Source organism: Zonotrichia albicollis, chromosome 1, assembly GCF_047830755.1.
Source record: "Zonotrichia albicollis isolate bZonAlb1 chromosome 1, bZonAlb1.hap1, whole genome shotgun sequence".
In the NCBI taxonomy this organism is placed as follows: Eukaryota; Metazoa; Chordata; class Aves; order Passeriformes; family Passerellidae; genus Zonotrichia; species Zonotrichia albicollis.
This window is the reverse complement of record NC_133819.1, coordinates 141,373,005-141,389,754: the sequence shown is the minus strand read 5'-3', so window position 1 is coordinate 141,389,754 and position 16,750 is coordinate 141,373,005.

Sequence of the window (16,750 nt, the reverse complement as noted above, 5' to 3'; positions counted from 1 at the left end):
ATAAAATCACATGTGACTGATATCTTCCCTTACTGCGTGGAACTAAGAGACACATCCTACCTATGCTGGATGCTAATATGCAATTTATTCTGCTGGCAGTGAATTGTGTCTTTTGCAACCTCAGTAACTCCATGGGAATGCAACTGGTGTCATATAATGAATAATATATGTGTACTTATTTGGAAGTAAATACTGTCTCTTCTAAACAGGAAGTTCTTCTGGAGGCCAGAAGTCAGCCAGAAGAGCCATAAGAGATCAATTCTGCTTACCTTCAGTATATTTCACTGCCATCTTTTCCCTGCTTATTATGGTTTTCACTCTCCTGTAAATATTTGAAAAAAGCTGACAAATGCAAAACATGCTATGTTCAGCAAGCATTGTAAAACACTCATTGAAGTGTAAAGATGTACTAACACTGAGTGGAAAAGAAAGAGTTTTCTTATACAGAGATGAAAAGGAAAGTTGCTACCTGTAATTAGTTTCTGAGGCTGTACTTTGATATGCTCATAAATTGGTATACTCACTGGAAAGTGATGGACGCTCTTACCTCCTTTATGCCCCCAACTGTTTATTTTCACTCTCTGACAGCATATTTAATACTAATATAACATGACACTTGCTTATTTTTCAGAAGACCAGTGCTTGAGCTGGTTTATTGCATGCCTTCATAGATGAAAATGCTGATCTAGTGTGAAGAGGAGGGAGACTAGAATGGGAAGAGGAAGACAATGTGAAGACAGTCTCTTTTTACCAGGCACAGTGGAAAGATAAATGCACATTAAAACTACAGATCATCAGTAAAAAAGAATGACACCAGATTCAGGACCAAACAATCTGCAGGTCAGAGCAAAAAACTGAAGTGTAGTTTTATTTCCTTAGAGGAGTTTTTGAAGTGTGGTTGCCATTAGCCAAATCAGTTCTTCACTGTAGGTGGCAAGGTGGACCTACAAAGGGATGTGTTGGCGTAACCCAGGGTCCTGCATTGGACCACAGAATGGATGAATGTAATTTGATAAGCCTACATCCCAGTTTTTCAGCAGAATTGGATTTCTTTACTCCCAGTGTGTGAATGTCTTGTTTTTTCATCAGAGAAAAAGAGACTGGAAATTAATTATGAAAAGCAACTGGAAAGTGTTACAAGAAATATGAAAATATATTCAGATGACAGGGAATGTATTATGTTAAATTGCAATCTCCCTCACTGTAATTATATTAGGATTAAAAAGAATAAGACATGTATTAGCACCAAGCTTAGTATATGCTTGGAAAAGTATATTTCAGTTTAAGTACATCCTATGCCAAAATTAATGCCAAAAAGATAAAAAATATGTACTTCATTTCACTTTTATTGGATAATTGAAAATATTAACTTAAGGTAATCTTAATTTAAAGTGTGGAAACAATTAAAATATCAATGCTGAGTAAGTTATTGTAAGGCTCTACTATCTTGCAAACTCCCAGATACCATCTAGATTAATATTCCACTTACTTATATGTGGAAACTATTTATTTTGGAGGAGTCAACAAAAGATCTACAGCTACTCTAGAGGTTACTTGTCAAACAAAAGTAATTTATTGGGAAGACTGTAGGTAACATGCACTGCTCAATTTTAGTCTCTTAAAACACAATTCTTGGTTTTTATTTTCTGTAGGATGCTGATGCATAATCAATTTCTCAATTTCCCAATTTCATTGGGCCATCTACATAGCTCTAAGACAACCACAGATCTATATTGTTCTCACATCACACATAAAACTTTGCTGGATTTTACCGTGTTGCTCTAAGAGTGGGCTCCATGGTAAAAAACAGATTTTCTTACTGCACTTAGGTAGTTTTATGCATACAATAAAAATAGAAGTGTTTTATGTTACCAGGATTGTTTTTTCTGAAACCTCCTGGATATACTGCAAGACAGTTTGTCTGTCCAGCCAATCTTTTGCCACAGTCTATAGATAATGAGGGCCCAGGGTGGTGTAGCTAGCTACCCTAATGCGTCTTTAAAAATTTATGCATATAATTTAATATATATTTACCAAACTGGTGTTGGTGATGGCAGTTAGTGTGACGGTTTTCAGGCTGAAAAGAGAGACGAGAATGTTGACCTCATGTTCAGAAGGCTTGATTTATTAATTTATGATATATATACTACATTATATCTATACTAAAAAGAAATAGAAGGAAAGTTCTCAGAAGGCTAGCTAAGCTAAGAATAGAAAAGAATGAATAACAAAGATCTGTGTCGCGGCAGAAAGCAAGAACAGCTCTGCCGTGAGTGGTCACTAAATCCAAACATCCACAGGAGACCAGTCACAGATCCACCTGTTGCATTCCACAGCAGCAGATAACTATTGTTTGCACTTTGTTGCTGAGGCCACAGCTTCTCAGAAGGGAGAAAAATCTCAAGAAAGGATTTTTCACAAAAGATGTCTGTGACAAGTTAGCATGCCAAGGACTCAGTGCTGGATAACTTGGACACTGTAAATTTTCTCGTGATCAGCTTTTCTTTTCCTTTCCTATATTTAATTTTGTGACTCTTCCATCTAATTCCCAGCTTTCACAGCACCTAATATTGTCCCAGTCTCTGTTCAGTCCTGTGGGACTGGGAGTGAGGATGTAGGATCCCCAGCAGGAAAGGTGTGAGAGAGAGAGAGATTACTTGAGTCATCATCACTGCCCCTCCGGCAGCAGCGCTCTCCAGCTGTAAACCAGGTGCCCTGAATACAGCTCTCTTACCCTCGCTCTCAGCGCTGGGCTTCAGCTTCTCTCAGCTTGCTTTGCTTTTATCCACCTCTTCTTATGTAGCCCAGGCTCTGAGGAGCATTCTTGTTCTTCTCTTGCATTCTTGGCAGGTTACCAGGAGCAAAGCACATCTGGTGCCATCCCACTCCCCAGAGAAAAGCTCTTCTTCCCTATAACACTCCTGGGGACAAAGACATTCTCCTGTAGGAGGAGATCTGGCTGCAAATTACCTCTGAAACATGAGCTTCCAAACTCATGTGAGAATGGATAACAGCTATAGGAAGCATTTTCTGTGATGTTGGAAATGTTTTGGGAGTCAAGGGGATACACACAGGAAGTGCTGTAGCTTCCTACCCCATTCTCCAAATGCCCTACAGAGGTTGTGTAGGTGGTGCTGAAGACCACAGCAGTGGGTGTGGATGGCAGGAATCACCAGAAATGTCTCACACTGAACAGCATCCTTGGGAGTATGCTTCAACAGCAATTGTCCCTATGAGTTCATGGTGGGTATTTTCTCACAGTATTGGAATTAGTCAGAATAAGGCATTATAATGTAATTGTGATGCTTCCTAGCTTAATGACTAAGAGTTTTTAATGAATGAATGCTTCTTAAAAGAAGAAAACATGAGTTCATTCATTTGATTCTTTATACATTACCTACCATAGAAATTTCTTCTCTTATTGTTTTGTTGAGACCCATGACATGTTCATGGTTGAAGAATAGCTTTTGGAAAGGATCTTGCCATCAGTTTCCAGTAACCAAAAACAGTGAACAGAACCATTTCTTTCACCTGTAAATGTAAAAGGAAATTTTAACTCAAATTTTTTTTTCTGCAGTCATCAAGACCTTCTCTACTGGAACAAAATACTTTTTGAATATATTATTTTCTTTCTAAAAAATTACTCATTTGGTGAAATAAAACAGATTTAATGAACTAAATCACATGGCTGTTTAATGCAAGTAATGCATTTTCTTCTATATCGTGGCTTCATTTTTATACCTATCTCATTTTTTTTCCAATCTTTTATTGATGAAATATGGTAAACAGAACTGTCCTTCTAGCTTCATCAATGATTACCAGTCTTTCTGAAGATGAAACTTGTCTCCCTCCCTTTTTCAGATGTACTCCTGCATTCATATTCAAAGATTCAATTCGTTTTTTTTTTTTAATTCTGCAAGACACCAGAACATATTAGTGCACTCATTTACTGCAAAGTGCACATGATGTTAAAGCTGAACACTAACACTTTTCAGTATCTCCTTTTTAGTAATTCCTTGTATAATTTTGAGCTTTGCTGCATCAAAGGAACTCAAAGGGACAATCCCAACAAAGATATTTAGACCACACTGTGTAACTTGTCATCATTATTCGCTACTCTTAGTTCCTCAGTCATACTTATCCTCATTAGAGTCATATAGCCGTAGAAAGGTTTGGTTGGAAGGGACCTCAATGATCATCTGGCTCCAACTCACCTGCCATGGGCAGGGATGCCTTCCACTAGCTCAGAGCTCCATCCAGCCTGGCACTGACACTGCCAATGGATGGGGCATCCACAGCTTCTCTGGGCAGCCTGTTCTGGTGCCTTACCGCCCTCAGAGCAAAGAATTTATTCCTAAAATCTAATCTCAACTTGCCCTTATTCAGTTTAAAGCCATTCCCTCTTTTCCTATGACTTTCTGTCATTGTAAAACTTGTTGCAAAGATTTTCCAACTACCCTCAAATTACATGCTTCAAAATCAGAAGCTAAACAGCCACTGCCACAGTATCCTTATGCCCAATCCAAAAATCTCTTCAGACATGCAAGGTATTTACTTTAGGAACAGTAATGAGAATCCAGATATGTTGCTTCTAGGATGTGAGCTGCTTGATGGTATTCTTGATAGCATTCCTGATGGCATTTCATGCTGCTGAGTATATATATTTTTAATGACCTATGAAAATTATTAAATAAATTAGAATTTTGTTCTAGATCATGAATCACTGGTCTTACAACCATCAAATTGAAAATTTATGTAGGAAAATAATATTTGACAATGATTTCCCACTGTATTCTCAGATACACTAGTCAATTCTTAAGCCATGTAATTAAAAAAAAATTATTTCGCATATTTTAAACCTTAGCTGTGCAATTCACCAGTTCTCCTGTTCATTACCTATTGAATATTGTTTACTGAAACAGTTTAAGTTAGTTTTAAATCACATGGGGTTGAACTTCACTGATATAATCTCTATTTTAAAGATAGAAAGCCTTGAAAGTAACATGAGCAAAATCAATAATTAAAAAAAAATTGGACACTGTCCAATTGTTTGAAAAATTAATTTCAAGCAAAGATTGTATAACTGCTTTGCAAATAAGTAGAAATGGATATGTTAGTACACATTCATATGCATTTACTATATTAGTGCATATTTCTGTGCAGTAACTTCACATATTACCTTGAAAATTGCTGCAATTAATGGAAAAAAAAGAAAGGGGAAATAAAACCCTGGAAGAAAAAACTATTTGTGTTTGTTTTTATAAGAACAGCATTAAATTCTTATGAATACGTGTAAAACCCATAGTTTTCAAGTCCATTTTATGTGCTTATAAATTAAGTAGTATTTTTACCGTAAAGTGACATTTACATTTAATTGTGTCTCATAACAGCAGGATCTAATACTGTTTCCCTGGGCAAACACTGATAGATATTTTTCCATCTCTTGGTATGGATTGAAATCATTATGCTTCTGTCTTTTTCAAAATTTATTGAATAAGTAGGATATAGCTAAGGCAGATAACAAAGAGATTGTAAGGTCCTGAGAAAATAGTAGTTTTTTATTCCTAGATACACCAAAATGTTTTATAGGGTTTTCAAAAGGTGCAGAAAATTGGACGAGATGAACTGCTCTTTCTAGAGTTGAATCAGGTTAGGAAATAATTGCCTCCAGCTTCTTGCTGCTTTCCTACCAAAAAATATTGCTCTTTGAGGTCTGTAATCATGACTTGACTTCTCCTTAATCTCCTGTTCATGTCTGAGCAGGTTTATTAACTTGGGCTCAGAATCACTCTGAGAATGTCTGATGAATTTCTGATTTTGAAGCAAGGCATTCATTGCTTGCTGATGAATCCTTGCACCATATTCTGCAGTGCAGCATAAATATACCTCAAGGTTGAGCAGTGCCAAGTGGGGATGAGGATGGAGGAGTCATACAAAGTGAGGAACTTCTGGTTACTTGATATGCCTTTTGTCAGTACAGTGCTTGGAGTGAACCAAGCTACAAACAGGCACACACACACAGATGTGCTATGGATTTCAGGAAACAGGAGCATTGGATTGTGCAGAAATATCTTAACTCTTGCCACTTATGCCCTAAGGCATACCATATCTGTACATGATCCATTTCTTTCTACCCTCATGCTGGTGTAGTTAACTAGAACACTGATATAACTGAAATAACTGGTAGCCGTTATTTTAGTAAAAACCTGTTTCAAAGATCAAGATCATTAATAAGAAGTACAGATATATATTGATGTAGTTGCATATACATTAGGGCATTTATGGAGATGATTAAGTTCTTTAAAATATACTATCTCTACAGATAGAGCTATATGGAAAAATGTTGATAAAATATATAAAAATATATGTAAGGTAACTAAGGAAATTTCCCACTAAGTAAAATTCACCTTTGTTAAAAAAAAAAAAAAAACAAACTGCAGAAGATTCTGCATGTCTAAAGCTCCAGTTAAAATTAAATGAGTCTTTAGTAGAAGCTTCACTGTAAAAGTTTTGCAAATTTTCTCTGAAATTCACCAATTATAAACATAACAGGAAGAAATAATTTTATTCTTATGCTGTGGAACAAGAATGTATGAAGGACAAGAATAACATTTTGTATCAATATAGAAATCATTGTGGGATGATACTTGATGGACTGCTTGTCTGCAAGCAAACACAAGATGATAAGTCAATTACTTCAAACTATTGCTAATGGAGGGCAACAAAAGATGGTGAAGGGCCTTGAGGAGAAGCTTTTTGAAGAGTGGCTGAGGTCACTTGGTCTGTTCAGCCTGGAGAAGAGACATTGAGGAGAGACATCACTGCAGTTACAACTTCCTCATGGGGGGAAGAGGAGAGGAGGGCATTGATCTCTTCCCTGTGGTCAGCAGTGATAGGATCCGAAGGAATGGCCTGAAGCTGTGTTAGGGGAGGCTTAGGTTGGATATTAGGAAAAATGTTCTTCACTCAGAGGTGGTTGGGCACTGGAACAGGCTCCCCAAGAAGTGGTACAGCACCAGCCTGACAGAGCTCAATGAGAGTTTGGACAATGATCTCAGGCACATGGTGGGATTCTTTGGGATGGCCCTGTTCAGGGACAGGAGTTGGATTTCAGAATCCTTGTGGATCCCTTCCAACTCAGCTTATTCTGTGATTCTGTGATTTTGTTGATAAATCAAAGATGACTTTTTCATGATCACCAAAAGAGACAAAAGCAGTTACCTTAATAACCAGTCTGCTCCTGGTTTTGAGTGATTTCTTGAAATGTCTCTGAGCCTGTTTTTTCTGCATCTCTAGCTATTGTACAGGGACTGGATGCTGGAGAGATGAGAGGAGGTTGTAAACAGTTATTCATCATAGAGAGTTGTCCTTGCAAAGTACTCAAACTTCAGTTTTTCCCATTAGTCTTTCCATAGAACAAAGAAGAAAAAACTTCCAATACGTGATTTGGGTTTCTAAGTCCTCTGGAAGATTAGTCATAACTAAAGAATTTCATTTTTACCATGGCTTTATCTTAGATACTGAAAAACTTCAATGATTCTTTTTTCCATTTAGCTTACCATGAGAAGAGTGGCAAATGTTTTGTTTGGCACTTGACAGAAATTATTTTGGGAGAAGATTTCAATGTTTGATGCAAACCTTTTATATGTTTTCTGGGTTAAAAAACATATTGGATGTAGGGATTGATGGATTAGGTTTATAGTAGAGTGTAGATATATCTGGGTTTATGGAATAATAGTCCTCTCTGTCTGGGTTTATGGATTAATAGCCCCAAAACTATGTACTAAACAAAGGCCATTGACAATAGGGCTATAGATTGAGGGGGAAATTGGTGACTGTGAGATAACCAGATACAGAGGCTCTGGTTTTAGTGACTGGAGAAAGAAAACCTGTGAGACTGTGTGTGGCGAGACATGATATTAGAGGACAAGATATGTGGAAGACCAACATAAAATGGAGCAGCACAAGAATGAGAGAAGGTGTCCAGAATGCATGTGGTCCATTAGGTGAGACGTGCTTGGATTCCCAAAGAAACATCCACTACCCCAATGCCCCTGTATCTCAGCCGGAGAACATGGTGGGAACACATGGAATTGCCTCACTGTTCTCACCTTCAACACAGTATTAACCCAACAGTTAATATACTGAGAGTAAGCACCTTCATGCATGTTCTAGATATACAGCCTTCCAAATATGCTGGTAATGTTCAGAGTTTTCTTGAAAATGATTTGATGCTTGAAATCATAATGGAATCTGAAAGATATTTTAAGCACTTGATTTTTTGTTTTAGGTGTTTAAGTTTAGCCTTTTTAGCAAGGACTTTAAGATAGAAATGCTCTAGAGCTAAGATTCTGTTCCTCATGAATTGCACAGTTATATTTGTATTTTATTTAATGCACATGATAAACACCTGAAATAGGAAAATATGATCTTTCTTGAATCTGAAAAACCTCAGGTGATTTCATTGCCAAGCACACTGATGTGTAAAAAGCATGGATGGTTTCTTTCACTTAATTCCTCCAGAAACAGGTCAAGGTGACTCAGCATTACAAGTAAACCTGGTTTGAGATACTGTAGCATGGAGGAACAAACTGACTCTGGGCTGTCAGTCCTGTCACAGGTAACGAATCTTTAGGATGTTTGGATAAGTATTAGAAGATGGCTTTAGGGAGATAAGCTTGCTGATATTACTATAAGGAGATGTTATGACTGGGTTGTTAAAATTATCGGGGAGAAGCCTCTGCCTGAATCAAGGTGAAAACAAGCCCCTATGCCAAAGTCAGTATTATGGATTTTATTTAACAGTAAATATGGGTGTGAGAGAGAGAGAGACAGAGAAAGAAAGAAATAGAAAAGTAGGAGAAGGGGAAAAAGACAGTGAGACAGATTAAGAAGAAAATATCACTACTCTGTGGATCCTGATAGTGCCCTGTTGATCATTTTCTTCTGGTCTTCTTGGCAGTGAGGATTCCCCAAAAACATGGAATTCAATGGGTTAATAAACAGCTGGGCCAGGTGGGAATGCCCAGGTACCCCCCCTTGGAGGGGGCAGAGACTGTTGCATCACTTTGCATTATGTGCGGTTGTCTGGTGCAAGTCCTCCTATTTTTATACAGAGTTCAGTGAAGTTTCTTATAGGAAACAAAATACATGCTCTCCAAAATGCTCAATACATTTGTATCGAAATCTGGATTAAAAAAATTTCACTCAGTTGAACCTGGGTTTTATACCTCTGTGCTATTAAAAAAAAAAATCACTCTCAGAGGTAAGTTTTAAAATAGATTCAATCTGGTGCATTTTGTTAAGGAAATGGCACAAATTTATGTTACTTCATGTGTATTCTATTTAATATTTTTTTGGTATCCTTAGGGCTACCTATGTGCTGCTAATTACCAGACTGTGCATTTCTGCAGTTGAGGCAGCAGTAAGGAAGCTGGGATTATTGAGTGCACAGAGTGTGCTACTGTAGGCAATAAAGTCATATCAAATAATAATCAGTTTTCACTGGAATACCTCAAAGCACTTTGCAGGTTTTTTTCATGTTCAATTTTTCTATTTCCAGTGGTTGCAGTGCAACTTCCACTTTGAAATGTGGGGACTTAGCTGAATGATAAACATTGTAAGCACAACATCAAAGATAAATTCTCTTGAACTAAGACAGGAATTGCTTCTCTTTTTTCCTCTGGTTAGAGAAACCTGAATGTAAGGTGGTTAAATGGAAAAGAGTTTTCAAAGCCAACCACTCTGGCTTTTAGGACTATTTTCTTGTGAAATTGAAACTTATTACAGATAAGAGTCCTTTTGTTATTATCAGTGATAGCTCTTGTTTTTGCTGCATGGTGAGATAACTCACTCTTATTTCTTAAATAATTTGGATGGAAACTTAAACTCGCCAACAGATAATTTTAGAAAGAGCTAGCTTCTGAAGAGTATCGCAATATCTTCTGTGCTCCTAAATAACTCTAGGCTGATCTATTTTCTTCTACTTGCTTAGTCCCCTTCATTTTTGAAAGCAGTTTTTATTCTAATTTTCCCTGTCATGGGAATGAAGTGATTTCCACTTTGTAAGTAAGTATCCATCATTAAAAGAACTCTTCAGCCTAAATCTGTCGTGTCTAAGAGAATAAATTGAGTTCCCCTGGAGAATTTTTCCAGCTTTCTTACTATCAGTTTAAGATTGCTGAGCTCACCCCATTGTACTTAATAGGGCTCTTTCACCATGAGTTTCTGTTTCTGACTCAGATCTAAAATAAAGCATTTTCTGTCTACATTTTCCTGTAAATTAATCTGGCAGCAATGGAACTTGGAATTTTCATAATTTAAGTCACAGAAATAGTTTATTATCAGAGATGCCCTGAAGAACACTCCAGTCATTACTGCTGTATTGCAACTTAAACATATCTTTCTCAAAAAATTACATTCTGTCCAAGATGTTGAGGACCACTTTTAGTGTTATTATGATATAGAATTACACCCCACAAAATTGATTGTCCTGGAGTCATTACAGCTGCAAGATGCTCTGCAGTTTCAGGTTCTGAGCTCCAAATACCCTTGACTTTGATCAGGGGAGGGACATCTGCCTTGCTTGTTACAGCTGCTTCCATGTATGCAGACTTCTCAGAGCAGTCTAACTTGCAGAATACTGCTAAACTGAATATGAATCCATATTCAACCCCTTAGTAGGAGATGGCTGCCTGTCCTTGTGGAGGCAGGGCTGAGAGGGAAAAGGGCAATTTCCTGAATTGCTCATTGTATGTCACTTCTAATCATTGATTGTTTCAGGGTTTCATTGATGGAATCTAGGGAGTGACCTCATTGGATCAATCCATGAATACATCAGATTAATGAGTTCAACTGTACAAATTTTTGGTCTTTCAGACTTCAGAAATATATCATAATCTTTTTTTATGACTATTGTTACATGTTGAATTTTTCTTTCATTTATGACATATTTTCCAGAAAATCATGTCAGGGCCCATGTACACCTAGAAGCTCTGCAACACCCCTCTCTGTGGGTGCCTATGCTCAAAGTGCAGCTGTAACCCATATCATCCTGTTGGGAGATAAGAAGGGAGCTATAGAGATGTTTGGTTGTTACTGCTGTTGGTTGACTTTGGTTTCCGTCACCAGCCTGCTCTGCTCTTCTTGTTTGAGTGTTGTAAAACTGCCCTTGTGTTGGAGGGGACAGTGCCCTGCCTGCCTCACTGTCACCTTCCCCTTCCCTTGGGGAGAAATACACACTAAGCTATTTATTAATTTACTTTCATTATTATGATTCCACTAAGGGCACTAGAGATACCCAGGCTATCAAAAGCAGTTAAGGGTGGCTCAAAGGTAAATCTGGATGTGTTTCTCCATCCACAATGATGTAAATTAAATCACTTTTCCAAAAGACTGGATAGCATAGCACATGGTGAGTTGAAAATAAAATGACCATTGGCCTGGGTAGGCTAAACTCTCCTTTGTGTAGTGGCTATGGACAGCAATTTCTTTTGTCCTGAAATGGAAAATGATTGTCAAAGATCCTGAAATTCAATCTTGTTATGAGTCTTTCTGACTTTAAAGCATTATGAGAAAGCTGCTAATGAATTCACAATTGATAGCTTAAAGTCTAATTTTTTAAACTTTTTATTGTATTCTTTATACATGAAAGTGGCATTAATTTCAATGATATGCAAATGGTAAACAATCATTCCTACTTGGCATTCCTCATGAATACGAAATTGTACTAACAACTTTGACTATTCTATTAATTGATTGCTAGGGAATAATTAGTTATTAATGACTATAAAAAGTTGCTCTCTTTTACAAAAATGTCCTTTTGTCCTTTTTTACTACATTTATTTTCAACACTATCTGCCTTTATAGCTTTATCTTGCACAAACACTTTTTTTCTTCCACTGCTGACACCAGAGATTGAATACTAAAATTTTAAATAAGAAAAGTCTTTCCAAGTTATTCCAGTTCATTGTTTTGTGCCTTAGTGTTACCATATTCTCTAGCTGAGATCTGAAGCTAGAAGAAAGGGAAAAAGCCCCAGATTTTGCTAAAAGTATAAAGCATAATTTTGCTTCCATCTTGGGCTCTGTGACCTTCAGGTTGGTCAATAGGATGCTGAAAGTCAACCACATCACACATTTTTCCATGGGCCATTTATATGGTTTGATTAGTTTATGTTCATAGAAAGCACTAGTTATGGGAAAATATTTGCATTTTTATGCAGTTGCTTAGCTATTCATGGCTCCCAGTTACTCATCCAGAGAGACAAGATGTCTTCCAAAAGTCTACTGCCATTTATGTCAGTTCTGTGGAATATCTTGGCTATTTTGTGCTTATTGTCATATTTTCACATGACAATAATCACAAAATAATAATTTATCAACTCCTACGAGTCCATGTAGACAACTAAATGGAAATGTCTTAATTTGGGACTCAGAAATTCTCAGAGATTCTTCTAGACTTCTTGCAAGATCTCTCCATTCTTACTTTTGCTACAGAAAACCTAATTTTACCTTGCTGCTGTGTAACAGATGTAGACTTTTTTTAGAAACATTCATACCTGGTTCTGGGGCCAGAGGGCACCTATACCTCCCCTGGATTTCAAGAGGTCCAACAAAGACTCATCTACCTGACTTCTCAGGGATTTTGCAAGGTATCTCCATTTATGATTGATTTTTTAACTAAAGTTGAATCTACCATGTGTGTAAATGATACCTGTCTGGGATTGTCAGACACATTGAGAAATTGCTTATTAAAATCTTTTACTATTACACTGTGCATGGCTATGTACTAAAATGATTACTTGATCCTAAGGGGACATTTAGGCTGGGACAGTAGCTGTGATTCTGAGACCAGGGAGTAAAATCTGGCTATGTCCTTGCTATTAAACTGTCTTTGCTTCCAATTCAGAGCAGCAATATTCAAACTATACTGAAAGCGTACATTGTGTTGGCTAATTCACAAACTGTGCCTTTGAATTGTTTGGGCAGAATGCTAATTAAGTTAGGCTAATAGTGTGCTAGAAACTAGTGCAATAACAATACTAAGAATGATTGCTAGCCTTTCAGTGCCTAGTTTTTCCTTGGTGTTGTTCATTTGGTGTAAATGCCTCATGATTATTGAGAAGAATACTGGAGGGCCTGTATGGAATTTATAAGCACATCTCATAAGGAAGATCTGGCAACCAGAAGTTAAGGTGCTCACCAGAGAAAATTACCAAAGCTGTTTTCTGGTGAAAACATTCCATTTGCTTTTATGTGATAATATATCTCATTTCACCCTGGAGAATAATATAACAGTCAGCAAACTTCATTTGGAAGTAGCACCATGCCCATCAAAGAGGAGCAGTTTGTTCTAGAGTGGAATATGACAGCTATTTGCCAGGAAAAATAGCATTGCAGATCTGTGTAGGAGTGAGGCCAGGGAAGAATCCTGCATGCAAGGGAAAATACAGAGACACTGTAAGGAGGTAAAAGGAGATCAACAGCCCTGAGGTTATTTATGTTGTGGAAAATTAGGTGAAAAAAAAATGTCACTTGGTATCCTTCAGTAACATGTCTTGTCTTTAATGAATGCAGCATATTCAAGAATACCATACCCTAAATCATCATTTTAGCTGATGTGGAAAGTTACTCAGTGAATCAGTCCCTGATGCAAGTGCAGTCAGTGCACATCCTATCCAAATACTGATCAGGCCAAATCTTTGTATATGCTTCCATCTGGAGAAGGCTGTGTGGGCACAGTGGTTTTCCTGAATAGAGTAATTGCCAAGACTTCAAATTGTAAGCTGCAGGTCTTCTCATAAGATATTGCACTGACCTGAATAAAGGGATTATTACCAAAGGATTTAATTATATACCTATGTGAGCACTTTTCATGTAGTAGTTTATTTCAAATTTTGTAGGGTTGAAAAGAAGCATTCAGACAGGATAATCTTAATTACCCTTTGGTGGGAGTGGAGAGTACCCTCAGTAGGGTAGCAGATTGTTGGTCTGAAAAGGAGACCAATAGACTGACAATCCTTGAGAGATGACTGTCAGATAAAATGACAAATGCGTTTTCAGTGTAAAGTTAGCTCATGCAGGGTGCAAGAGTTACCACAAGACAGAAGGCAGCAAATTACTCAGGCTGCTGCTTCTCAAATCCATGAGGGAAATGGTATCTAGTGCTGTACACTGCTACTTAATTTCTATTCCATAAAGATGTAACTGTCATAGCTATCCCTGATTCAAATGAAGAGGAATTTTATCCACATTTTTAGATACTTTTTAGTTTTTTTGTAGTGAGAGAAATAATATGGTAGTTAAGATAAAGAGGACTGTAAGCAGGACTCTGCCTGCACTCCTGTGTTAATACAGTCCCCAAAAACCACTTGCCAAGCATAGCCACAACCATTGTACCACAAAATCATGCTAAAATAGTTGTTTTCTCCTTTAGTGCCCCTTTCCTGGGCTTCTGAATTTCAAGCTTTCAAAAGTGGAATAATGTTTCTAGCATGATGTATTTTACTTGACTCTAAACAACAATGTACATGATGTTCCATTATGGCATTAGTTATTTCTCTGGAAAACAAGTTTCCTGTAGGAATCCCTGGAAGCCTTCATTCACATCAAACATTTTCTTTATGACTGAGGATGGTAGACAAATGGCAAGTCTGGATACCAGTGTAGAATACTTTTGACATAAGATAGGTAAGAATAGAAAAGGAATAGGAAAGCATTAGCTTTCCCTAGAAAGCATCACTATATTCCTCTGCTAGGGGGAACTTACTTTTTATGTATTCCATACACAAAGAGATGTGAACATGGAGGAAGAGTTCAGTTCAGTTTCACTTAACTGAAACTGTTCCACTAGTTAGAAACACTTCCACTAGTTAGAAACACTTTGTGACAAACTGAGGAGAAAAAAAATCTAGTACATATAATAGCTTTACATGAGGAGTACATATGTCTCAGCTTTTACATGACGGTGACCACAATATTGCATGACTGTGAGGTCTAAGGGCATGTTATGGAGCCCTCCAGAGTTGGCTTATGCTTTCAGACTTGCCTGGCACCTGGTCCCAGACGCCCTGGCCTCATTTTCTTCATGCTCACCCACACACAAATGGGTGTCTGAGCTGACCCCCAGTCTCAATGGTGTCCCCAAAAGCTGTCTGGGACCCCATGGCTCATCCAGTAGCCAGCACAGTGACCTTCTTCGTCTCTAGGTTTGACACTGGCTACCTAGCTCTTATCCTACTTGCAGGGTAATCCTGATTTTATTAAAAAATATTGTTTACAACTTAGCCACACATTTTGCCATTTTTATATATAGTAATGCTAAACTTCAATGAAGACCTTCTGCAGAACCACACAAATTTACATGGGGGATTGGTAAATATCTCTCACCATAAAGGCTAACAAACTATTTGTTAGCCTATCAGGACTATTTCTCCTGACAGAGAACAGTTATGACAAAAACTAGCTGAAAATCATCCTCTGAATAAAGCTTCTTTCTAAAGAGGCTTGTGCTGGAGAATTTTTATGGTACCCCTCAAGGAAAGCTGAGCCCATTTGTGCTTAAATCTAACAGAAAATGATTAATGAACAATACTTCCTAAAGTCTCACATCACAATACATATTTCTACACAGAGTCTGCAAATATGGGTCACAAGGACTTTCCTTGGGTACACTTCCACCAGCACCAGTCCCAGGAGCAGCTCCATGAGCACCTCAGCCCAGCTGGGGCTGCATCCCCCAGGCCACACAAAGGTGGCCACTGAGCTTGGGCCCCTGAGGGTTCCTGTTCCTGGATGCCTACAAGGCAATGCTGAGGCTGCATCTCACCTTTTTGCCAAGGCATGATGTTGTATTCATATTGCTATTACCATTTTCCTAGAGTCCCATACTTTCTGAGTTGCTCCTGCTTCTTCATCAGGGCTCCTCCAAAACTCTCCCTAACCAGAAAGCCCACCCTCTTTTATCCCAGTTATCTTCGTTAGCCACAGCTGCTGCCCAATTAAGAACATCACAGCTGCAGCCCATTTAGAACAACTAGGATCGGGGCAAGGACACTTATACAATACATATGTTTTACTAGGACCCCTACTATAGCATGAAACTTCACTCCCTTGCAAGGCGTGTTTTATCTCTGACACTTCTGGTTCCAGCTTCCAACCCACTCTTGCAACTGGACCTTCTTTCCCTCTGTGCCAGATCATTTCTTTGTCTCAAATTACCACTGCTGAGAAGTTAAAGCTAGGGTTCCTGCTTTGCTTGCTTTTTGTCAGCAGACCAAGCGTAAGCTCCAAATAGTCTCTCTTAAATCTCTGTCTTTTCAAATTTTAGATGTTAACACAGAGGCTTCTGGGAGCTCTACCTTCAGTATCTTGCTTGAAAATGCACATAATAAATGTTTGATTTTCTGTTACTTGGGATGAAAAAAATATAAATAAAACATATGAAGGGTTTCTAGGTAAAAGAAGAGAAAATATCCAAACATGTTCTGGTATTGTTTTATTGTTTTATTGGCAGAAAAATATCACACTTTGGGAACTGTGGGTGAATAACTTATTCAGGAACTCAATAAATAGAGAAATCAAGCACATACTAGAACAAATTCAGATTTTTGGGTTTTTTCCCTTTTTGTTTCCTTATTTTCAAAGTTATAACTCTTTATATATAAACTTAATGTTCATCCCCCAGTAACAGAGGACTGCTACGTTCAATTTGATACATTTTATACCGTGTTTGTACTCAGAAGAATTCC